The sequence below is a fragment of the Chiloscyllium plagiosum genome, unplaced genomic scaffold (assembly GCF_037043375.1).
Source record: "Chiloscyllium plagiosum isolate Xiang-an unplaced genomic scaffold, Cpla_swu_hap1 HiC_scaffold_8, whole genome shotgun sequence".
NCBI classification, from domain to species: Eukaryota; Metazoa; Chordata; class Chondrichthyes; order Orectolobiformes; family Hemiscylliidae; genus Chiloscyllium; species Chiloscyllium plagiosum.
In genome coordinates, this window is record NW_028270146.1 from 69,587,221 (window position 1) to 69,612,914 (window position 25,694).

Genomic DNA, 25,694 nt, shown 5'->3' on the forward strand with positions numbered 1-25,694 from the left:
AAGTTTCTCCAGCACTTTGTTTTTCTTTCAGATTTCTAACATTTGCAGTTCTTTGTTGGTGTCCTGATCTTTTTGTCCTGGGAAGTGTTGAATCAACTATCTAAATGTAATGTCTAGGAGATTTCCTATTGTCTGAGTTTGGACAGACTGTCTCATCTGCTGAGAAGTGGTTTTGAGGACCTGCAGACAATTAAGTTTATTAAATGGGTCATTCAGATTGGGTTGGAACATTTCAGAAAACACTGCCAGATCATCCATTTGAATTGAGCAATAATCTTTACTTATATAATATACATTTTGAACAACTCTACTTTTCAATAGATCACGTTGGCACCAGATTTGATATTAGTTCTTCACACTGTTCATGCAAACTTGATAGTTAACCTCTGTACTTAGAACTTTACACTTTATAGGAACCCAATAGAGTATTCATTGTAAACTAATAATGAGCAATTGCTGATTCATTGAGATATTAGAGATGACAGGAAAAGGGATGTGTTGTGATTGCAGAATGTAGGAGTTACTGGATGCAAGGATGATGGAGAACAACTGCATGTGCAGTGTGCTTGCAGCTGCAGGAACTTTGGGCTCAGAGATATTAGAATAGAAGCTGAGCTGCAGTGCAGCAGGGAGGGGTGCTGTTACTGGACACTTTAGTCCAAGAGGCGATCACATCCCTTTTAAAGTCCCGTGACTTGAGTGATCAGGGACAGATGAGAGCGATATCAAGTGAGGCAGGTAAGGGAATCCAAACTGCAGCAGTGCAAGATCCTCGTCTTTTCTGGATGAAGTGAGGGCCATGCTGGTTGACTGCTCATGGCACTGTGGTACAGGAAGCCATTCAAGATAAACATAAAAAATACAGCAAGACCTGCACAATATCCTGGTAATTGCCATCTCTAACAATAGAGATTCTAAGTGTTGCCCTTTGCCATTCAATTGCATTACAGGCATAGTCATAGAGATGTACGGCACAGAAACAGACCCTTCAGTCCAACCCATCCATGCCAACCAGATATCCCAACCCAATCTAGTCCCACCTGCCAACACCTGGCCCATATCCCTCCAAATCCTTCCTATTCATATACCCATCCAAATGCCTCTTAAATGTTGCAATTGTACCAGCCTCCACCACTTCCTCTGGCATCTCATTCCATACACATACCACCCTCTGCGTGAGAAAGTTGCTCCCTAGGTCTCTTTGATATCTTTCCCCTCTCACCCTAAAACTATGCCCTCTAGTTCTGGACTCTCTGACCCCAGGTAAAACACTTTGCCTATTTACCCTATCCATGCCCCTCATAATTTTGTAAACCTCTATAAGGTCATCCCTCAGCCTCTGACGCTCCAGGGAAAATAGTCCCAGTCTGTTCAGTCTCTCCCTATAGCTCAAATCTTCCAACCCTGGCAACATCCTTGTAAATCTTTTCTGAACTCTTTCAAGTTTCACAGCATCTTTCCGATAGGAAGGAGACCAGAATAGCACACAATATTCCAACAGTGGCCTAATCAATGTCCTGTACAGCCGCAACATGACCTCCCAACTCCTGTACTCAATACTCTGACCAATAAAGGAAAGCAAACCAAACGCCGCCTTCACTATCCTATCTACCTGCGACTCTACTTTCAAGGAGCTATGAACTTGCACTCCAAGGTCTCTCCGTTCAGCAATTGTTGAATCTCTCACTATCAATATCATAAGGATTAACATTGACTAAAAACAGAAATGGACTAACTATATAAATACTGTGGCTGCAAATGCGGGTCAGAGATTAGGAATCTTGCAATAAGTAACCTACCTCTTGATTTCTCAAAGGCCTGTCCAATATCTGTTAGGCATAAGTCAGGAATGTGGTGGGACATTCCACGTTTGGCTGGATGAGTGCAGTTCCAACAATACTCTGAAAGCTTGACACCATTTAGGGCAAAGCAGCCTATTTGGCACTACGACCACAGCATTCACTCCCTCTGTCACTGAGGCCGATTTGTAGTAGTGTGCACAATTTACAAAATGCCCTGCAGAAATTCACCAAGGTTCCTTCATTCTGTCGTCTAAACTCATGATTACTTCCATCTAGAAGGACAACGAAAGCAGTTAAATGGTATGACCACCATACACTTGGAAAATATATCTCCCTTCAGTGGTGCTGCATCAAAATCTTGAACTCTCTCCTGAACAACATTGTGCGTCAACCTGTGCCAAATGGACTTCAGTGGTTCAAGAAGGCAGTTTGACACCATCTTCCTATCTGCTTGAGGAAAACTAGAAATAAATGCTGCCCCAGCCAGTGATGACTACATTCCATTGATGAATTTGAAAAAACAAGCTATTTGGAAGTTCTGGAGGCAATATAGTGAGGAGATTGACTCTATACAGCAAACATTGAGGGTCCACAGATACCTGTGTTGTCTGCCCAGTGCTGGTGTTTGAGATATTTGTTTTGGACTAGAGAAGAACTTAAGAAGAGAAGAGAAGGATCTAGTGATAGTGCAATGACCAACAGGATAGGTCAAACTGAGAAGGAGTTTCTGCTGAGGGAGTATGAGAAGTTAAGTGCTAAATTTAAAAAAATAGAACCTCAAAGTTCTGGATCACTACCCAAGCGATGTGCACATTGGCAAGGGTTGAATAAGATTACAGAAGTGAATGTGTAGTTTGAAGATAGGTGTGAGAAAGTGGGTTCTAGTTTGTGAGGTACTGACACAGGTATTGGGAAAAGTAAGATCTGTACTGATAAGATTGTCTTTACCTGAATGGTGTAGGCCGTGGTGTTCTTGCAAGCTGCTTAACTAGGGAAATGGAGAAGTGCGTGAGGGATCAAGCATGAGTAAATATACCAAACCAAGGTATGGAGTTGAGGCAGGGGAACAATGTAGTAATATGAAAAATGAAGCTCAGAGAATGGTAGGAAGGATCAAAGAGAAAAAAAAACCCTAAGAATATACCAGCAGTCAAGATGAAATACTCCATGGATAATAAAAATGTCTCTATCTGAATGTGCATTCACAACAATGTAAGTGAATTCATATCGTACATTGATGTGAGCAAATATGATGTGGTAACCATTCCAGAGATGTAGCTGCAAAATGGTATGGATTCGGTTCTGAGTATTGACAGTATATGACATGTGGCTGATGCTGGCTGTCCAACATTTATTGTCTGTTCTGAGCTGCCTTGAGAAGGTGATGATGAGTTGCCTTCTTGAACCATTGCAGTCCACTTGCTGTAGGGTAACCCACAATGCCACGTATATAAACTGGAAAAAACAGATTGGTAAACAGAGTCTCAAAGAAGAGCTCATAAAATGTGTAATGTGACAGGATTAATTAATGACCTCAGTAAAAGTGGTACCTAGGTAACAGCAACCATATTATGATTGAATTTTGCATCTAGTTTGATAGGGCAAATATTGTATCTAAGAGTAGTAATTTGGCCTTAGACGAGGGTAACTGTGGATATGAAAACAGTTAGCTGAATGGATTTGAGATATTAAGCTTGGAAATAGATCAGTAGAGAGGCAATGGTAGATACTGAAAGAGCTATTTCAAAATACTCAGAATATGTATATTTCTATTATAAAGGAGAATTCTAAGGGGATGACCCTCCACATGTGGTTAACTAAAGAACTTAAGGAAAGCATCAAACTTGAAGTAAATCTTATAATTATGCTAAGATGAGTGGCCAAGAAGAAGACTAATCAAAATACAAATGGCAGTGAATGACTAAAAGATTAATTAATAATAGCATGCGATGAAGCTAACTGGAAATGTAAAAACAAGTAGCAAGCATTTTTATAAATATCTAAAAAGGAAAAGATTAAGTTAAGTGAATGTGAATCAGAAGGTGAGAATGGAGGGTTAATAGATAATAAAGAAATTGCAAATGTAATGAATATTTAGCATATGTCTTCATTATAGAGGAAAATATAAATAAATACCCAGTATTACCTATAAATAAGGAGTTTGAAGGAAAAGATGAAATTGATATAATTACAGTTGCCAGGGAAATATTGCCAAGCAAACTGATGAAACCATGGGTTGATAAGTTTCCAGGTCCTGATGGGCAGATTTCACCCCAAGGTCTTAAAGATGTGGCTAATAAAGTAGTAAATGCATTTTCCAAAATTTGTTACATTCTGAAGAAGTTTCATTAAACTGGAAAGTAGCAAATAAAACCCCACTATCAAGAAAAGGAGGGATATAGCAAACAGGAAGCAGGGTGCTCCAAACAGAGCACCTTCACTTCTTTGGTTTCCTTCTCTTTTTTTTCATTTATTTCTCTTTTCTCCCCCTTTGCTCTTTCAGCAGGTCCTGACCTGGTCTCTCTGCAACTTGTGACGGGTCCCAGCGGCTCGCAACCTGGTCTCTCAGCAGTATTTGGCTGGTCTCTCGGTGGTGTGGTGGGTCCCGGCCTGGTCTCTCAGCTGCTCATGGCAGTGTCTCGGCAGCGTGCAAGTGGACCATGCCTGGGCATGTTCCCCAGGGGCAATGAGGAGATCGGAGAGCTGGCGGTTTCAGCAGCAGCAACAGTATCTGTGGGAGTGGCCCTGAGAACAGATAGCAGAGCAAGATAAGCTGAGGACTCATCGAAGACTGTTGAACTTATTCCGTTTTGTTCCGAGTTTAAACTATGAAAGACTTTAATGTAAATTATTAACTAATTCTTTATTTTGCTACTATTCTATAAAGTAACGCTTACATTTTTCATTTTCGTTTCTAATACTACTTTTTACCTAAGCTTTGTTTTGAACCTTGGTACCTAAGATGGCGCCATGTGTGATGGCATGATACACTTTTCACTGAACCCCTGTACTTGAGTACATGTGACAATAAAATGTAGAATCTAAAAAAAATCTAAAATCTAAAAAAGCCTAATTCAGTTAGCTTGATTCTGTCAAGTGGAAGGTGTTAGAATCAATAAGAAGATTAATAGGCACCTGGAAACCCTCCAGGAAATAGGGAGCAGTCAGCATGGTTTTGTGAAAGAGAAATTGTTTTTAACCAACTCATTGGAATTCGTTGAAACAATAAGTGGTCTGGATAAAGTGAATGCTGTATTTCAATTCCCAAAATATATTTAATAAGGTTCCACATGAAAATCTATTGTGCAAATAAGACCTCGTGATAAATGGAATTACATTGTAGCATATTTGGAATTTTTTCTGGTTGTGCAAATGAGTCTGTGTCAGATTGGCAGGTGGTGGCAAATAGAGTCAATATGTGTCTGTACTTAGGCCTCAATGTTTTACAATTCATTTCAATTATTTAGAGGTAGGGATCAAAGGCATAGTAGCTACATTTGCAGAAGACACAGACATACACACAGAAAAGTATGTTGTGAAGATGATATAAGAAGGATGTAGACTAATATATCTAAGTTAAGTGAGTGGGCGATATTCTCATACATGAAGCATAAAGTGGGAAGATGTGAAGTTTTTCATTTTAGCAGGAAGTCTAAAAGCAGATGATTATTTAAATGGTGAATATTTGCAGAAGTATGATGTGCAGAGAGATCAACATGTTCTAGTCCATGAGTCACAAGAGGTTAGAATACAGGTGTAGTAAATGATTAAGAGCGTTCATGGAATGCTATCCTTTATTACAAAAGGAATTAAATATGAAAGTAAGGATGTAAATGTATTGGAGGCAATTCAGGGGAATGATTTGGTTGTGTTATGAAGATATGTTGGATAGACTGGGCTTATTTTCACTGGAGTCCAGAAGAGTGAATGGGATTTGATTGAAATTCATAAGGTTCTGAAAGATCTTGACAAGGTGGATATGGAAACGAGTTTAGTGTTGGGTGAATCCAGAACTGAAGGATCTATCTTAAACTTGAGGAACACTCTGTTAGGAGAGAGATGAGGAGAAATCTTTTTCTGAATGTTTTATAACTTTGGAATTCTTTACCTTAAAAGTTGGCGGAGGTAGGTTCACTGAATATTTTAAAAGTAGGGGTAGATAAATTCTTTTTGGACAAAGCAATCAAAGGTTATCGGGGGTTAGATGGGAATGTAGAAGTTGGAACATGAACAGTTCAACTATGATCTTGTTGAATGGCATAGCAGTTTGAATGGCCAAATGGCCAACTTCTGCTCCCAGTTTGTACAAAATACCTAAAGGCAGACTGCAGATTGAAAACTCAGACAAAAGCTTTTGTAGGAATGGCTAATATTATTCCAGAAAATATTGCACCAGTAAGATTGTAACAAATAAATACCATTTAATTTGTTTACAGTGAGTGTAAATAAGGACATAGAAGATTATGGAAGTTCTATATTGGAGGATTGCATCAGTTCCTGGACGCAGTTGGAGAAGTCACCAGGGAGCAGCGGAGCCTGTCAGGATATGTGAGTATACGGTTTAAATTTCTTTTAGTTCCGGTTTTTCTTCAGTTCCTGGATGTAGTCGGAGAGGTCACGAGGTCACATATTTGAGCGGTTGCTTTACCCAAAACACTACTCGGCTAGTGTCTCCCAAACATCCTCCTCTAACCAAAAAAAACGTTGTGTGCATCGGTTGATAAGGTGACAATTGCTTTCTTTCGTGTTTCTTTTTTTTCCTGGAAGTCTATTTGGGAATTTGGAATAATGGGAATTGAGGTTAGGGCAGTTGAATGTTCTTCCTGCAGTATATTGGAGGTGAGGGTCATCACTAGTGTCCCTGCTGACTGCATCTGTGGGAAGTGCAGCCAACTCCAGCTGCTTGAGAACCATGTTAGGGAACTGGAGCTGGAGCTGGATGAACTTCAGATCATTTGGGAGACGGAGAGGGTTATGGAGAGGAGTTACAGGAAGGTAGTTACTCCACAGCCATGTGAAGAAGGTAGATGGGTTGCTGTTAGGGGTAGGAAAGGGAACCGGCAAGCAGTGCAGCGGTCTCATGTGGTGGTTCCACTCAACAACAAGGCTACTATTTTGGATACCAATGGGGCACAGGTCTCTGATGCAGGGTCTGTCCCTGTTGCTCAGAGGGGAAGGAGGAAGAGGAGTAGAGCTTTAGTCATTGAGGACTCCATAGTTAGGGGGACAAATAGGAGGTTTTGTGGGAACAAACGAGACTCACGATTGGTGTGCTGCCTCCCAGGTGACAGGGTTTGTGATGTCTCTGATCATGTTTTCGGGATCCTTAAGGGGGAGGGGACGTAGCCCCAAGTCGTGGTCCACATAGGCACCAATGACATAGGTAGGTAGGAAGAAAGGGTGGAATCTAAGGCAGAAATTCAGGGAGCTAGGATGGAAGCGTAGAGCTAGAACAAACAGAGTTGTTATCTCTGGTTTGTTGCCCATGCCACGTGTTAGTGAAATGAGGAACAGGGAGAGAGCAGAGCTGAACACGTGGCTGCAGGGATGGTGCAGGAGAGAGTTTTGGATTCTTGGATATTTGGACCTCTTTCTGGGGAAGGTGGGACCTCTATAAAGAGGATGGTCTTCATCTGAACCAGAGGGGTACCAATATCCTGGGAGGGAAATTTGCTAATGCTCTTAAGGGTGGGTGGGGGGAAGGTTTAAACTAATGCAGCAGGGGAATGGGAACCTGAATTGTAATTCCAGTGTACAGGAGTAGTGAGGTCAGGGATAGGTTTACAAGGTGGCAAGAGGGTACTGGCAATCAGGATGTTGGTTTGAAATGTGTGTACTTCAATGCCAGGAGCGTCCGGAATAAGGTGGGTGAACTTGCAGCATGGGTTGGTACCTGGGATTTCGATGTTGTGGCCATTTCAGAGACATGGCTGGAGGAGGGACAGGAACGGTTGTTGCAGATTCCAGGATTTAGATGTTTCAGCAAGAACAGAGAATGTGGTAAAAGAGGCAGAGGTGTGGCATTGTTAGACAAGGGTAGTATTACAGCAGTTAAGAGAGCATTTGAGGACTCATCCACTGAGGTAGTTTGGGCTGAGATTAGAAACAGGAAAGGAGAGGTCACCCTGTTGGGAATTTTCTATAGGCCTCCGAATGGTTCCAAGGATGTAGAGGAAAGGATAGCAAAGATGACTCTTGATAGGAGCGAGAGTAACAGCGTAGTTGTTAAGGGGGACTTATAACTTCCCCATATTGACTGGGAATACAATAGTTCGAGTAGTTTAGATGGGTCCGTTTTTGTTTAATATGTGAAGGAGGGTTTTCTAACACAGTATGTAGAAAGGCCAACAAGGGGAGATGCCATATTGGATTTGGTATTAGGGAATGAACCCGGCCAGATGTTAGATTTGGAGGTAGATAAGCACTTTGGCGATAGTGACCATAATTCAGTTATGTTTATAATAGTAATGGGCAGGGATAGGGAAAGAGGTATAACTGGGGAAAGGCAATTATCATGCAATTAGGCAAGATTTAGGATGCAAAGGATGGGGAAGGAAACTGCAGGGGACGGACTCTCTTGAAATGTGCAGCTTATTGAAGGAACAGCTACTGCAGGTCCTTGACAAGTATATCAGGCAGGGAGGTAGTTGTCAAGAGAGGGAGCTATGGTTTACTAAAGAAGTTGAAGCTTTTTCAAGAGGAAGAAGAAGGCTAATATGAGGATGGAGGCATGAAGGCTCAGTTAAGGGGCTTCAGAGTTATAAGTTAGCCAGAAAAGATCTAAAGAGAGGGCAAAGAAGAGCCAGGAGGGGACATGAGAAGTTGTTGATGGTAGAATCAAAGAAAACTAAGGCCTTCTATAGGTTTATCAGGAATAAAAGAATGACTAGGGTAAATTAGGGCCAATCAAAGGTAGTAGTGGAAAGTTGTATGTAGAATCTGAGGACATAGGGGAAGTGCTTAATGAATACTTTTTGTCAGTATTCACATTGAAAAAGGGCAATGTTCGTGAGAATATGGAGATACAGGCTACAAGATTAGATGAGATTGAGGTTGACAAAGATGAAGTTTTAGCAATTTACAAAATCTGAAAATAGATAAGACCCCAGGGCCAGATGGGATTTATCCTTGGATTCTCTGGGAAGCCAGGGAGGAGATTGTAGAGCCTTTGGCTTCGATCTTGATGTCACCATTGTCGACAGGAGTAGTGCCAGAAGACTGAAGATTAGCAAATGTTGTTCCCTTGTTTAAGAAGGGCATTTGGGATAACCTGGTAATTATAGGCCAGTGAGCCTTACTTCGGTTATGCGTAAGGTGTTGGAAAAGTTTATAAGAGATAGGATTTATAATCATCTGGGGGAAAGGAATAATTTGATTACGGATTGTCAACATGGTTTTGTGAAGGTTGTGCCACACTAACCTTATGGAGTTCTTCGAGAAGGTGACAAAACATGTGAATAAAGGTAAAGCGGTTGATGTGGTATATATGGACTTCAGTAAGGCATTTGATAAGGTTGCACATGTGGTATATATGGACTTCAGTAAGGCATTTGATAAGGTTGCACATGTGGTATATATGGACTTCAGTAAGGCATTTGATAAGGTTGCACATGTGGTATATATGGACTTCAGTAAGGCATTTGATAAGGTTGCACATGTGGTATATATGGACTTCAGTAAGGCATTTGATAAGGTTGCACATGTGGTATATATGGACTTCAGTAAGGCATTTGATAAGGTTGCACATGTGGTATATATGGACTTCAGTAAGGCATTTGATAAGGTTGCACATGTGGTATATATGGACTTCAGTAAGGCATTTGATAAGGTTGCACATGGTAGGCTATTGCACAAAATATGGAGTTTCGGAATTGAAGGTGATTTAGCGGTTTGGATCAGAAATTGGCTAGGTGAAAGAAGACAGAGGGTGGTGCTTGATGAGAAATGTTCATCCTTGTGCTCAGATACCAGTGGTGTGCTGCAAGGATCTGTTTTGGGGCCAGGGCAGTTTGTCATTTTCATAAATAATCTGGAGGTGGGCATAGAAGGATAGGTTGATAAATTTGTGGATGAAACTAAAGTAGGCGGATTTGTGGACAGTGCTGAAGGATGTTATGGGTTAAAGACATAGATAAGATGCAGAGCTGGGCTGAGAAATGGCACACGGAGTTTAATGCGGAAAAGTGTGAGGCAGTTCACTTCAGAAGAAGTAACAGGATTGCAGAGTACTGGGCTAATGGTAAAATTCTTGGCAGTGTAGATGAACAGAGAGATCTCGGTGTCCAGGTGCATAATTCCCTGAAAGTTGCCACCCAGGTTGATAGGGTTGTTAAGAAGGCATATGGTGTGCTGGCATTTATTGGTGTGGGGATTGAGTTTCAGAGCCACAAGGTCATGCTTCAACTGTACAAGACACTGGTAAGGCCACATCTGGAGTATTGCGTACAGTTCTGGTCACCGCATTATAGGAAGGATGTAGAAAAGGATTCAGAGGAGATTTACTAGGATGTTGCCTCGTATGGATGGAAGGTTTTACGAGGAAAGGCTGAGGGAACTGAAGCTGTTTTCGTTGGAGAGCAAAAGGTTGAGAGGTGACTTAATAGAGATGTATAAGATAGTCAGAGGGTTAGATGGGGGTAGATTTTGAGCCTTTTTCGTCGGATGGTGAAGGCTAACACATGGGGACATAGCTTTAAATTGAGGGGTGGATTTAAGACAGATATCGGGGTAGTTTCTTTACTCAGAGAGTAGTGGGGCGTGGAATGGCCTGCCTGCAACGGTAGTAGACTCGCCGACGTTAAGGGCATTTAAATGGGCATTGGACATATATATGGATAATAATGGAACGGTGTTGGTTAGATGGGCATAAGATTAATTTCACAGGTTGGCGCAAATTCGAGGGCCAAAGGTCCTGTACTGTGCTGTAACGTTCTATGTTTTATGAAGTAACTCAATTTTTGTCTGATAAATTAGCCTAAAAGATTGTTAGTTAATCGTTGAGACAAGTGGCAGGCTCAAACCCTGATGTTCGTGAAAGACTTGAATTTTTCTCCAGAGTGTTTGTTAAATAAATGTGTATTAGTACAGGTACAGGGAAATTGTTGAGCTGTTTCACTGTGTAGCATGAATTCAAACTGTGACTGTTACTGTTTCTGTGTCTAAATTGCCCCTTAATATTGACCTTAATGTAGAAAATCTGCTGCCTACAAATGTTTTCACAAGATCTAGTGAAATTATTAAGGATAAAAATGTATTTGCAAGTTCAAGCAGCTTGAAAAATATTTGTCTGATTTTAGATGTATTGGATAAAACAATGCTCTGACTAGCTCTGGGTAAAGGCTATCAGATCAACCTTAAGAATATCTTCCACTTCAACTGATTTGATTGTATTGTGCATGATCTGTTCTTATCACTGTGGATATGGTTTGAATCTAATGCATTTTGACTACTGAAATCTGCATACAGGTAGTCCTGCCATTGTTGGACTATTGGCATCCACCAGGTGGAAAATTTCAGGAAACCACAATAAGCTTGTGTAGAGAGGAGCCTCGATTATCCGAATACCAATTATCCGAAAATCGGATTATCCGAAGGAGATCTCCAGGTCCCGATGGAAACATTGCATCAAAGATGTGTTTCCAACAGTGATCGCGTCTTTTGTTTACAGTGATTAAACAGGCACTGTCTCCAAATGACTGACTGCCCTACAGAAAGCATAAGGGACTGTCAGAGAATACAGGAGGATATAGATAGACTGGAGAGTTGGGTGGAAACGGGGCAGATGGTTTTCAATCCAGAAAAATATGAGGTGATGCATTTAGGCAAGACTAATTCTAGAGCGAATTATGTAATGAACGGAAGAGCCTTGGGAAAAGTTAATGGGCAGAGAGATCTGGGAGTGCAGGTCCATTGTACCCTGAAGGTTGCTGCACAGGTGGATAGAGTGGTCAAGAAGGCATATAGTATGCTTGCCTTCATTGGACGGGGTATTGAGTATAAGAACTGGCAAGTCATGTTAAAATTGTACAAGACATTCGTTCAGCCGCATTTAGAATACTGCGTACAGTTCTGGTCGCCACATTACCAAAAGGATGTGGACGCTTTGGAGAGGGTGAAGAGAAGGTTTACGAGGATGTTGCCTGGTATGGAAGGTGCTAGCTATGAAGAGAGGTTGAGTAGGTTAGGTATATTTTCATTAGAAAAAAGGATATTGAGGGGGGAAATGATTGAGGTTTACAAAATCATTTAGGGTATAAACAGGGTGGATAGAGACAAGCTTTTTCCCAGGGTGAAGGATTCAATAATGAGAGGTCATGCTTGCAAGGTGAGAGGTGGAAAGTTTAAGGGGGATGCATGCGGTAAGTACTTCACACAGAGGGTGGTGGGCGTTTGGAACGCGTTGCCAGCAGAGGTTGTAGAGGCAGGCACGGTAGATTCGTTTAGGATTTGTCTGGGCAAATGCATGAGTAGGTGGGGAGCAGAGTGTTACAGATGCTTAGGAATTGACCGACAGGTTTAGACAGTACATTTGGATCAGCTCAGGCTTGGAGGGCCGAAGGGCCTGTTCCTGGGCTGTAAATTTTCTTTGTTCTTTGTTCTCTCTCTCTCCCCACATTTCCCCGGAGTTCTACAGAGGGGTGTACCCTAAACGCTCCTTCCCCAGATAATCTTTCGAACATTGTCCTGTACAGGGCAAATGTGAAACCTGTCAAAAAAGTTGCAGTAAAAAATTGTGTGGGTGGCTGTGGCTGTGCGTGTGTGTGTGCTATTTGGAGACTTACCCCACAAAGGCAGGAAAGGGGGCGGGTGTATATGGGGGGGTTGTGGTGGGAGGCAGTGTTGGATAGGGTTGGGGTCAGGGGGGTGGTGTTGGGGAGCGGGGTAGTGTTGCACGGGGCGGGGATGGTGTTGGGGGCGGGGGGGGCAGTGTTGCACGGAGCGCGGGGGTGGTGTGGCACAGGATCGGGGCAGGTGGGCGGTGTCGGGGGTGGGGGGATGGTGTTGCATGGGGTCGAGGGCGGGGCCTCGCACGCTGTGTCCTGCTGCAGTCTCCTGAATGAAGAGCAGACTTTAAAAACTCCGAGCCCCAGAGGAAAGGCATTTAATCAATTAACCGAATAATCGATTATCCGAACGAAATAGCACCCGCCCCTCATGTTCAGATAATCGAGATTCCTCTGTACTGGGACTGCCATGTGATTCTGCTAATGCTCAGAATTGAGCATCGCATGCATAATATCAGGCCTCACTGGGGTAACTGTGCTGGAAATCAAGCCCCAAAATTCCCAGAGTCATTACAAAAGTTGAAGATTTTGATCAAACTATGCAAGGTTCCCCAATTTACTTGTCTTTTTAGACCCAGGTTGATAGAAAGCGTGGACTAGGTTTTTGTACTTTACAAATATGTAGAGTATAGCTACAGATGAACAAGTTTGAACTATTGACATATTGCTTTGCTTGTTAAAGCTCTGACCTCCTTATAAAACTCCCCTTACACATACATACACACAAAAATGATGGAGGGTAAGATTAGGAAGCCAGTTCAAAGGCCCCTGTCCAAGGAGTTCACTGAGATGATGCTTTTGCAAGCCAGACTTCCTGCTCCTCAATCTTTCTTCTCCAGGTAGCGTCCCTTACTTGCAGAATGCACAGAGCGGCAGATTCATAATTTATAAAGTCTTTGACCTGTGACTTAAAAGCAGCTGCTTACAGAAATTGATTTCCGTTGGCCCAGTGTGGCAGTGTCTCGGTCTGGTGTGGCAGTGTCTCGGTCCGGTGTGGCAGTGTCTTGGCCCGGTGTGGCAGTATCTCGGCCTGGTGTGGCAGTGTCTCGGTCTGGTGTGGCAGTATCTGGCCTGGTGTGGCAGTATCTTGGCCCGGTGTGGCAGTATCTCGGTCTGGTGTGGCAGTGTCTCGGTCTGGTGTGGCAGTCTTGGTCTGGTGTGGCAGTATCTCGATCTGAAGTGGCAGTATCTCGGTCTGGTGTGGCAGTGTCTTGGCCTGATGTGGCAGTATCTCGGTCTAGTGTGGCAGTCTCGGTCTGGTGTGGCAGTCTCGGTCTGGTGTGGCAGTGTCTTGGCCCGGTGTGGCAGTGTCTTGGCCTGATGTGGCAGTATCTCGGTCAGGTGTGGCAGTCTCGGCCTGGTGTTGCAGTGTCTCGGCCTGATGTGGCAGTCTCGGTCTGGTGTGGCAGTCTCGGCCTGATGTGGCAGTGTCTCGGCCCGGTGTTGCAGTGTCTTGGCCGGGTGTAGCAATATCTTGGCCTGGTGTGGCAGTGTCTCGGCCTGATGTGGCAGTGATTTGGCCTGGTGTGTCAGTGCCTCAGCCCGGTGTGGCAGTCTCGGCCCGGTGTGGCAGTGTCTCGGTCAGGTGTGGCAGTGTCTCGGCCCGGTGTGGCAGTGTCTCGGTCCCGGTGTGGCAGTGTCTCGGTCAGGTGTGGCAGTGTCTCGGCCCGGTGTGTCAGTGTCTCGGCCCGATGTGGCAGTGTATCGACCCGATGTGGCAGTGTCTCGGTCATGTGTGGCAGTGTCTCGGCCCTGTGTGGCAGTGTCTCGGCCAGGTGTGGCAGTGTCTCGGCCCGGTGTGGCAGTGTCTCGGCCCGATGTGGCAGTGTCTCGGCCCGGTGTGGCAGTGTCTCGGCCCGGTGAGGCAGTGTCTCGGCCCGGTGAGGCAGTGTCTCGGCCCGGTGTGGCAGTGTCTCGGCCCGGTGTGGCAGTGTCTCGGCCCGGTGTGGCAGTGTCTCGGTCAGGTGTGGCAGTGTCTCAGCCCGGTGTGGCAGTGTCTCGGTCTGGTGTGGCAGTGTCTCGGTCTGGTGTGGCAGTCTCGGTCTGGTGTGGCAGTGTCTCGGCCCGAAGTGGCAGTGTCTTGGCCCGGTGTGGCAGTATCTGGCCCGGTGTGGCAGTGTCTTGGCCCGGTGTGGCAGTATCTCGGTCTGGTGTGGCAGTGTCTCGGTCTGGTGTGGCAGTATCTCGTCCTGGTGTGGCAGTATCTCGGTCTGGTGTGGCAGTATCTGGCCCGGTGTGGCAGTGTCTTGGCCCGGTGTGGCAGTATCTCGGTCTGGTGTGGCAGTGTCTCGGTCTGGTGTGGCAGTATCTCGATCTGAAGTGGCAGTATCTCGGTCTGGTGTGGCAGTATCTGGCCTGATGTGGCAGTATCTCGGTCAGGTGAGTCAGTGTCTCGGCCTGATGTGGCAGTGTCTCGGCCCGGTGTTGCAGTGTCTTGGCCGGGTGTGGCAATATCTTGGCCTGATTTGGCAGTGTCTCGGCCCGGTGTGTGGCAGTGGTTTGGCCCGGTGTGGCAGTGTCTCGGCCCGGTGTGGCAGTGTCTCGGACCGGTGTGGCAGTCTCGGCCCGGTGTGGCAGTGTCTCGGCCCGGTGTGGCAGTCTCGGCCCGGTGTGGCAGTGTCTCGGCCCGATGTGGCAGTGTCTCGGCCTGGTGTGGCAGTGTCTCGGTCAGGTATGGCAGTGTCTCGGCCCGGTGTGGCAGTGTCTCGGCCCGATGTGGCAGCGTCTCGGTCAGGTATGGCAGTGTCTCGGCCCGGTGTGGCAGTGTCTCGGCCCGGTGTGGCAGCGTCTCGGCCCGGTGTGGCAGTGTCTCGGTCAGGTATGGCAGTGTCTCGGCCCGGTGTGGCAGTGTCTCGGCCCGGTGTGGCAGCGTCTCGGCCCGGTGTGGCAGTGTCTCGGCCCGGTGTGACAGTGTCTCGGTCAGGTATGGCAGTGTCTCGGCCCGGTGTGGCAGTGTCTCGGCCCGATGTGGCAGTGTCTCGGCCCGGTGTGGCAGTGTCTCGGCCCGGTGTGGCAGTCTCTCGGCCCGGTGTGGCAGTGTCTCGGCCCGGTGTGGCAGTGTCTCGGCCCGGTGTGGCAGCGTCTCGGCCCGGTGTGGCAGCGTCTCGGCCCGGTGTGGCAGTGTCTCGGCCCGGTGTGGCAGTGTCTCGGCCCGGTGTGGCAGTGTCTCGGCCCGGTGTGGCAGTGTCTCGGCCCGGTGTGGCAGTCTCTCGGCCCGGTGTGGCAGTGTCTCGGCCCGGTGTGGCAGTGTCTCGGCCCGGTGTGGCAGCGTCTCGGCCCGGTGTGGCAGCGTCTCGGCCCGGTGTGGCAGTGTCTCGGCCCGGTGTGGCAGTGTCTCGGCCCGGTGTGGCAGTGTCTCGGCCCGGTGTGGCAGTCTCTCGGCCCGGTGTGGCAGCGTCTCGGCCCGGTGTGGCAGTGTCTCGGCCCGGTGTGGCAGTGTCTCGGCCCGGTGTGGCAGTGTCTCGGTCAGGTGTGGCAGTGTCTCGGCCCGGTGTGGCAGTGTCTCGGCCCGGTGTGACAGTGTCTCGGCCCGATGTGGCAGTGTCTCGGCCCGGTGTGGCAGTGTCTCGGCCCGGTGTGACAGTGTCTCGGTCTGGTGTGGCAGTGTCTCGGCCCGGTGTGGCAGTGTCTCGGCCCGATGTGGCAGTGTCTCGGCCCGGTGTGGCAGTGTCTCGGCCCGGTGTGTGGCAGTGGTTTGGCCCGGTGTGGCAGTGTCTCGGCCCGGTATGGCAGTGTCTCGGCCCGGTGTGTGGCAGTGGTTTGGCCCGGTGTGGCAGTGTCTCGGCCCGGTATGGCAGTGTCTCGGCCCGGTGTGGCAGTGTCTCTGCCCGGTGTGGCAGTGTCTCGGTCAGGTGTGACAGTGTCTCGGCCCGGTATGGCAGTGTCTCGGCCCGGTGTGGCAGTGTCTCGGCCCGGTGTGGCAGTGTCTCGGCCCGGTGTGGCAGTGTCTCGGCCCGGTGTGGCAGTGTCTCGGCCCGGTGTGGCAGTGTCTCGGCCCGGTGTGGCAGTGTCTCGGCCCGGTGTGGCAGTGTCTCTGCCCCGGTGTGGCAGTGTCTCGGCCCGGTGTGGCAGTGTCTCGGCCCGGTGTGGCAGTGTCTCGGCCCGGTGTGGCAGTGTCTCGGCCCGGTGTGGCAGTGTCTCGGCCCGGTGTGGCAGTGTCTCGGCCCGGTGTGGCAGTGTCTCCGTCATGTGTGGCAGTGTCTCGGCCCGGTGTGGCAGTGTCTCGGCCCGGTGTGGCAGTGTCTCGGCCCGGTGTGGCAGTGTCTCGGCCCGGTGTGGCAGTGTCTCGGCCCGGTGTGGCAGTGTCTCGGCCTGGTGTGGCAGTGTCTCGGTCAGGTATGGCAGTGTCTCGGCCCGGTGTGGCAGTGTCTCGGCCCGGTGTGGCAGTGTCTCGGTCAGGTATGGCAGTGTCTCGGCCCGGTGTGGCAGTGTCTCGGCCCGGTGTGGCAGCGTCTCGGCCCGGTGTGGCAGTGTCTCGGCCCGGTGTGGCAGTGTCTCGGTCAGGTATGGCAGTGTCTCGGCCCGGTGTGGCAGTGTCTCGGCCCGATGTGGCAGTGTCTCGGCCCGGTGTGGCAGTGTCTCGGCCCGGTGTGGCAGTCTCTCGGCCCGGTGTGGCAGTGTCTCGGCCCGGTGTGGCAGTGTCTCGGCCCGGTGTGGCAGTGTCTCGGCCCGGTGTGGCAGTGTCTCGGCCCGGTGTGGCAGTGTCTCGGTCAGGTGTGGCAGTGTCTCGGCCCGGTGTGGCAGTGTCTCGGCCCGGTGTGACAGTGTCTCGGTCAGGTGTGGCAGTGTCTCGGCCCGGTGTGGCAGTGTCTCGGTCAGGTGTGGCAGTGTCTCGGCCCGGTGTGACAGTGTCTCGGCCCGATGTGGCAGTGTCTCGGCCCGGTGTGGCAGTGTCTCGGCCCGGTGTGACAGTGTCTCGGTCTGGTGTGGCAGTGTCTCGGCCCGGTGTGGCAGTGTCTCGGCCCGATGTGGCAGTGTCTCGGCCCGGTGTGGCAGTGTCTCGGCCCGGTGTGTGGCAGTGGTTTGGCCCGGTGTGGCAGTGTCTCGGCCCGGTGTGGCAGTGTCTCGGCCCGGTGTGGCAGTGTCTCGGCCCGGTGTGACAGTGTCTCGGTCAGGTGTGGCAGTGTCTCGGCCCGGTGTGGCAGTGTCTCGGCCCGATGTGGCAGTGTCTCGGCCCGGTGTGGCAGTGTCTCGGCCCGGTGTGTGGCAGTGGTTTGGCCCGGTGTGGCAGTGTCTCGGCCCGGTATGGCAGTGTCTCGGCCCGGTGTGGCAGTGTCTCTGCCCGGTGTGGCAGTGTCTCGGTCAGGTATGATAGTGTCTCGGCCCGGTGTGGCAGTGTCTCGGCCCGGTGTGGCAGTGTCTCGGCCCGGTGTGGCAGTGTCTCGGCCCGGTGTGGCAGTGTCTCGGCCCGGTGTGGCAGTGTCTCGGCCCGGTGTGGCAGTGTCTCGGTCATGTGTGGCAGTGTCTCGGCCCGGTGTGGCAGTGTCTCGGCCCGGTGTGGCAGTGTCTCGGCCCGGTGTGGCAGTGTCTCGGCCCGGTGTGGCAGTGTCTCGGCCCGGTGTGGCAGTGTCTCGGCCCGATGTGGCAGTGTCTCGGCCCGGTGTGGCAGTGTCTCGGCCCGGTGTGGCAGTGTCTCGGCCCGATGTGGCAGTGTCTCGGTCAGGTGTGGCAGTGTCTCGGTCAGGTGTGGCAGTGTCTCGGCCCGATGTGGCAGTGTCTCGGCCCGATGTGGCAGTGTCTCGGCCCGGTGTGGCAGTGTCTCGGCCCGATGTGGCAGTGTCTCGGTCAGGTGTGGCAGTGTCTCGGTCAGGTGTGGCAGTGTCTCGGCCCGATGTGGCAGTGTCTCGGCCCGATGTGGCAGTGTCTCGGTCAGGTGTGGCAGTGTCTCGGCCCGATGTGGCAGTGTCTCGGTCAGGTGTGGCAGTGTCTCGGCCCGGTGTGGCAGTGTCTCGGCCCGATGTGGCAGTGTCTCGGTCAGGTGTGGCAGTGTCTCGGCCCGATGTGGCAGTGTCTCGGTCAGGTGTGGCAGTGTCTCGGCCCGGTGTGGCAGTGTCTCGGCCCGGTGTGGCAGTGTCTCGGCCCGATGTGGCAGTGTCTCGGTCAGGTGTGGCAGTGTCTCGGCCCGATGTGGCAGTGTCTCGGCCCGATGTGGCAGTGTCTCGGCCCGATGTGGCAGTGTCTCGGTCAGGTGTGGCAGTGTCTCGGCCCGATGTGGCAGTGTCTCGGTCAGGTGTGGCAGTGTCTCGGTCAGGTGTGGCAGTGTCTCGGCCCGATGTGGCAGTGTCTCGGTCAGGTGTGGCAGTGTCTCGGCCCGGTGTGGCAGTGTCTCGGCCAGGTGTGGCAGTGTCTCGGTCTGGTGTGGCAGTGTCTCAGCCCGGTGTGGCAGTGTCTCGGCCCGATGTGGCAGTGTCTCGGTCAGGTGTGGCAGTGTCTCGGTCAGGTGTGGCAGTGTCTCGGCCCGGTGTGGCAGTGTCTCGGCCCGGTGTGGCAGTGTCTCGGCCCGATGTGGCAGTGTCTCGGCCCGGTGTGGCTGTGTCTCGGCCCGGTGTGGCAGTGTCTCGGCCCGGTGTGGCAGTGTCTCGGCCTGTTTTCGGCGGCAGTTGAAGTGGGAGGAGTGACAGCAAGGACGAGAGGCCCGACTGGAAGGTAATTTTAAACTACAAAAACTTACCTTGGCAGAGCGAACACTGAGCAGGAACGAACACAGGAGTGCTGGGTAATTGAGGCTTTTAAAGGAACAGCAGAGGGAGAGGCCACAGCAAAGCACAGAGGACTGTTGGGTATATATTTGGGCAGCGAATGAATCTCGAGACACTACACGTGTAGGGTCTCCCACCCGCCCTCTTCCTCAAACCAAAAAAAAGGACTCTTGTGTGTTGCTAAGGTTTCAATTGTGTATCGTATGTTTGATTAAAAGTTTAGTATTAGTTGGTTAGTTTAATAAGACCACAGAGAAGTACTAGAAATTATTTAACTCATAAATTTGTATAAATTAATAAATAAGTAGAGACGGCTGGACAGGTGATGTGCTGTAGCTGTATAATGTAGGTGCTGGCTGATCCCATTGTGAACAGCAGTGACCACATCTGCAGCAAGTGTTGGTTGCTGGAAGAACTCCGGATCAGAGTTGATGATCTGGAATCTGAGCTTCAAACACTGCGGCACATCCGGGAGGGGGAGAGTTACCTGGACGCTTTTTTTTTCAGGAGGCAGACACACCCAGTAGATTAAATTAGTTCAAATACGGTTAGTGATCAGGGACAACAGGGTGGGACTGTAAGTGAGGCAGGCAGGGGGATTCTGAGTTCTGGAGAGGAGGAGCCTCAGGCCTTGACCTTGTCCAAGAGATAGGAGATTGTTGCTCCCTGTATGGATAAGAGAAAGGGCTCTGGACAGGATGAGCCAGCTGACCACGGCACCATGGTGCAGAAGGCCATTCAAGAGGGGGAGCAAAAAGACAAGTAGTTGTTATAGGGGATTCTATAATTCGGGGGACAGATGGTATCCATTGTGAGCCGGTCCAGGAGTCTTGCATGGTGTGTCGCCTGCCCGGTGCAAGGGTGCAGGACATCTCTGATCGGTTTGAAGGGATATTGAAGCGGGAGGGGGAAGGATCCAGTTGTTGTGGTCCACATTGACACTGACAACATAGGCAAGGCTAGGAAGGAGGACCTGTTTGAGGAGTATCAAGCACTAGGAAGGAAATTGAAAAACAGGTCCTCGAGGGTCATAATCTCTGGATTACTGCCCGAGCCACATGCTAATTGGCAGAGGGATATGAAAATTAGGGAAGTAAACACATGGCTAAGAGATTGGTGTGGGAAAGAGGGATTTCATTTCATGGGACATTGGCATCAGTTTTAGAACTGGGGCGATCTGTACCAATGGGATGGTCTCCACCTGAACCGATCTGGAATCAGTGTTCTGGCAAAAGGATAAATAGGATGGTCACTAGGACTTTAAACTTTTGAGTCGGGAAGAAGGAAAAAGGAAAGCAACAGGAAGTATGGAATCAAGTAGAAAGATAAGCAGCAGGTTAGCATGTATGCAGGATTTAAGTCGAGCCAGGTTAGGAATGAAACAAAAAGGAAAGATAACTTAGATAGAGGTGATGGAAATTATGAGGATAAGAAAATTAGCATTAAGGTGCTTTACCTGACTGCTCGTAGTATTCGTAACAAAGTAGATGAATTAACAGCACAAATCATCGCCAATGATTCTGATGTGGTAGGCTTCACAGAGACAGAAAAGCACAGCAGGTCAGGCAGCATCCAGGGAGCAGGAAAATCGATGTTTTGGGCAGGACCTGAGACGGAAATGTCGATTTTCCTACTTCTCAGATCCTGTCTGACCTGCAGAAAGATTTAGACAGTTTAGGAGAGTGGTCCAGGAAATGGCTGATGAAATTCAATGTGAGCAAATGCGAGGTCTTGCACTTTGGGAAAAAAGAATACAGGCATGGACTGTTTTCTAAATGATGAGAAAATTCATAAAGCCAAAGTACAAAGGATTCTGGAAGTGCTAGTCCAGGATCCTCTAAAGGTTGACTTGCAAGTTGAGTCTGTGGTTAAGAAAGCAAATGTAATGTGGTCATTTATCTCAAGAGGGTTGGAATATAAAAGCAGTGATGTGGTACTGAGACTGTACAAAGCTCAAGTTAGGCCCTACTTAGAATACTGTGTCCACTTCAGGCCCCACACCTCAGGAAGGACATACCTCCACCCTGGCACTGGAGCGTGTCCAGCGGAGATTCACACGGATGATCCCTGGAATGGTAGGCCTAACATACGATGAATGGTTGAGGATCCTGGGATTATATTCATTAGAGTTTCGAAGGTTGAGGGGAGATCTAATAGAAACTTACAAGATAATGCATCGCTTAGAAAGAGTGGACACTGGGAATTTGTTTCCGTTAGGCGGGGATACCTGAACCCGAGGGAACAGCCTTAGAATTAGAGCGGGTCAATTTAGAATGGAAATGAGACATTTCTTCAGCCAGAGAGTGGTGGGCCTATGGAATTCATTGCCACAGAGCACAGTGGAGGCCGGGACGTTAAATTTCTTCAAGGAAGAGATTAAGAAATTCTTGATCTTGCAAGGAATTAAGGGCTATGGGAAGAATGCGGGTAAGTGGAGTTGAATTGTCCATCAACCACAATTGAATGGCGGAGTGGACTCGATGGGCCGAATGGCCTTACTTCCACTCCTATGTGTTATGGTCTTATGATCTTATGATGTGTCAGTCTCTCGGCCCGGTGTGGCAGTCTCTCGGCCCGGTGTGGCAGTCTCTCGGCCCGGTGTGGCAGTCTCTCGGCCAGGTGTGGCAGTCCCTTGGCCCAGTGTGGCAGTCTCTCGGCCAAGTGTGGCAGTCCCTTGGCCAGGTGTGGCAGTCTCTTGGCTGGTTGTGGCAGTCCCTTGGTCTGGTGTGGCAGTCTCTTGGCTGGTTGTGGCAGTCCCTTGGCCCAGTGTGGCAGTGTGGCAGTCCCTTGGCCAGGTGTGGCAGTCTCTTGGCCCGGTATGGCAGTCCCTTGGCCCAGTGTGGCAGTCCCTTGGCCCAGTGTGGCAGTCCCTTGGCCCAGTGTGGCAGTCTCTTGGCCCAGTGTGGCAGTCTCTTGGCTGGTTGTGGCAGTCCCTTGGCCCGGTGTGGCATTCCCTTGTCCAGGTATGGCAGTCCCTTGGCCAGGTGTGGTAGTCACTTGGCCAGGTGTGGCAGTCCCTTGGCCCAGTGTGGCAGTCTCTTGGCCAAGTGTGGCAGTCCCTTGGACAGGTGCGGCAGTCCCTTGGCCCAGTGTGGCAGTCTCTTGGCTGGTTGAGGCAGTCCCTTGGCCCAGTGTGACAGTCCCTTGGCCAGGTGTGGCAGTCCCTTGGCCCGGTGTGGCAGTCCCTTGGCCCGGTGTGGCAGTCCCTTGGCCAGGTATGGCAGTCCCTTGGCCCAGTATGGCAGTCCCTTGGCCCAGTGTGGCAGTCCCTTGGCCCAGTGTGGCAGTCCCTTGGCCCGGTGTGGCAGTCCCTTGGCCAGGTATGGCAGTCCCTTGGCCCGGTGTGGCAGTCCCTTGGCCCAGTGTGGCAGTCCCTTGGCCCGGTGTGGCAGTCCCTTGGCCCGGTGTGGCAGTCCCTTGGCCCGGTGTGGCAGTCCCTTGGCCAGGTGTGGCAGTCCCTTGGCCCGGTGTGGCAGTCCCTTGGCCCGGTGTGGCAGTCCCTTGGCCAGGTATGGCAGTCCCTTGGCCCGGTGTGGCAGTCCCTTGGCCAGGTGTGGCAGTCCCTTGGCCCAGTGTGGCAGTCCCTTGGCCTAGTGTGGCAGTCCCTTGGCCCAGTGTGGCAGTCTCTTGGCCCAGTGTGGCAGTCTCTTGGCTGGTTGTGGCAGTCCCTTGGCCCGGTGTGGCATTCCCTTGTCCAGGTATGGCAGTCCCTTGGCCAGGTGTGGCAGTCACTTGGCCAGGTGTGGCAGTCCCTTGGCCCAGTGTGGCAGTCTCTTGGCCAAGTGTGGCAGTCCCTTGGACCGGTGCGGCAGTCCCTTGGCCCAGTGTGGCAGTCTCTTGGCTGGTTGAGGCAGTCCCTTGGCCCAGTGTGACAGTCCCTTGGCCAGGTGTGGCAGTCCCTTGGCCCGGTGTGGCAGTCCCTTGGCCCGGTGTGGCAGTCCCTTGGCCAGGTATGGCAGTCCCTTGGCCCAGTGTGGCAGTCCCTTGGCCAGGTGTGGCAGTCCCTTGGCCAGGTGTGGCAGTCCCTTGGCGGTGTGGCAGTCCCTTGGCCCAGTGTGGCAGTCCCATGGCCCGGTGTGGCTGTCTCTTGGCCAGGTGTGGCAGTCCCTTGGCCAGGTGTGGCAGTCTCTTGGCTCGGTGTGGCAGTCTCTTGGCCCAGTGTGGCAGTCTCTTGGCCCAGTGTGGCAGTCCCTTGGCTCGGTGTGGCAGTCTCTTGGCTCGGTGTGGCAGTCTCTTGGCCCAGTGTGGCAGTCCCTTGGCCAGGTGCAGCAGTTCCTTGGCCCAATGCGGCAGTCCCTTGGCCTAGTGTGGCAGTGCCTTGGCCTGGTGTGGCAGTGCCTTGGCCTGGTGTGGCAGCACCTTTGCCAGGTGTGGCAGTCTCTTGGCCCAGTGTGGCAGTCCCTTGGCCAGGTGCGGCAGACCCTTGGCTCAGTGCGGCAGACCCTTGGCCCAGTGCGGCAGTCCCTTGGCCCAGTGCGGCAGTCCCTTGGCCCAGTGCGGCCGTCCCTTGGCCCGGTGCGGCAGTCCCATGGCCCGGTGTGGCAGTCCCTTGGCCAGGTGTGGCAGTCCCTTGGCCCGGTGTGGCAGTCCCTTGGCCCGGTGTGGCAGTCCCTTGGCCAGGTGTGGCAGTCCCTTGGCCCGGTGTGGCAGTCCCTTGGCCCGGTGTGGCAGTCCCATGGCCCGGTGTGGCAGTCCCATGGCCCAGTGTGGCAGTCTCTTGGTCAGGTGTTGCAGTCCCTTGGCCCGGTGTGGCAGTCCCATGGCCAGGTGTGGCAGTCTCTTGGCCCAGTGTGGCAGTCTCTTGGCCAGGTGTGGCAGTCCCTTGGCCCGGTGTGGCAGTCTCTTGGCCAGGTGTGGCAGTCCCTTGGCCCGGTGTGGCAGTCTCTTGGCCAGGTGTGGCAGTCCCTTGGCCCGGTGTGGCAGTCCCATGGCCCGGTGTAGCAGTCTCTTGGTCAGGTGTGGCAGTCCCATGGCCCGGTGTGGCTATCTCTTGGCCCGGTGTGGCAGTCCCTTGGCCCAGTGTGGCAGTCCCTTGGCCCAGTGTGGCAGTCCCTTGGCCCGGTGTCGCAGTCCCTTGGCCCGGTGTGGCAGTCCCTTGGCCCGGTGTGGCAGTCCCATGGCCCGGTGTGGCTGTCTCTTGGCCAGGTGTTGCAGTCCCTTGGCCCAGTGTGGCAGTCCCTTGGCCAGGTGTGGCCGCCTTTTGCCACGATGTGGCAGTCTCTCGGCCCGGTGTGTGGTCTTTCGGTGATACATGACAATCTCTCGTCACAGCGTCGCCTCAGTGTAGACTTTTGGCCTTGCGGTGGTTCTTTGAAGTGTCGTCCCACGTGGCGAACCACTTAAGAAAGACTGTAATGTTTGAACTTGCAGCTTTATTTCTTTATTTTCTACATAGTACTAGGAGGGTTGCAATGAGCACCTTTTAACCTTATCTCATATATTTTATGCTATACTATAATTACTACAACTTTTAACTTTGTTCTTTCTTTCTACTTTGTTCTTAATATTTTTTATTGTTGAAACTTTATTGCTGGAACAGCACAGCAGGTCAGGCAGCATCCAGGGAACAGGAGATTCGACGTTTCGGGCACAGGCCCTTCTTCAGGAATGACCTGCTGTGCTGTTCCAGCAATAAAGTTTCAACTTTGATCTCCAGCATCTGCAGACCTCACTTTCTCCTCCTTAATATTTTTTAACCTAGGTACTTGTACCGAAGATGGCACCTTGATGGTGACATTATACACATTTCACTGTACTCCTGTACTTTTGTACTTGAGTGCACATGACAATTAAATCAAATCATTTCACTTTTATTTTTCTTGTTGTTTTCCTTTAATTACATTTGATTGTTTAAGAAATACCTGCAGTAATAACAGGATTCTGCCACTAGATGGAGTCTGCTCCAAATAAGGAGTGCTGACATCACAGGGTTTTCCTCTGCATTGACCTTGAACTGGAGAGACAAAATGGTGGGATCAATTGAAATAGAAATTGGTGCTATTAATTTTCAAGCTGCTTTGAAGTGCAACATGACAGACGCCCCTTATCAACCTAATCTGAGGTGCCTTAGGGTACACCACCACCAGTTGTCTTTCTTTCTCTCTTTGTCTAATGAGACAAAGTTAAAAATCACACAACACCAGGTTATAGTCCAACAGGTTTAATTGGAAGCACACTAGCTTTCGGAGCGACGGTCCTTCATCAGGTGGTAGTGGAGGCTCAATCTTAACATTGAGCCCTCCACTATCACCTGATGAAGGAGCGTCGCTCCGAAAGCTAGTGTGCTTCCAATTAAACGTGTTGGACTATAACCTGGTGTTATGTGATTTTTAACTTTGTACACCCCACTCAAACACCGGCATCTCCAAATCATGTCTAATGAGACAGCAATTGACAATGATAACAATGTT

The 25,694-nt window shown here is 50.2% G+C and overlaps 1 long non-coding RNA gene across 1 annotated transcript in view; it reads left to right on the forward strand.

The window, feature by feature from the left end:
* Positions 1 to 4,030: 4,030 nt before the first annotated feature.
* The window catches only part of LOC122553696 (uncharacterized), a 117,512-nt gene continuing 95,848 nt past the window's right edge, over positions 4,031 to 25,694 (forward strand). The window contains exons 1-2 of the long non-coding RNA XR_006312792.2: positions 4,031 to 4,645; positions 6,239 to 6,350. This is a non-coding gene — a long non-coding RNA (uncharacterized LOC122553696). The remainder of the gene's footprint in view (positions 4,646 to 6,238; positions 6,351 to 25,694) is intronic.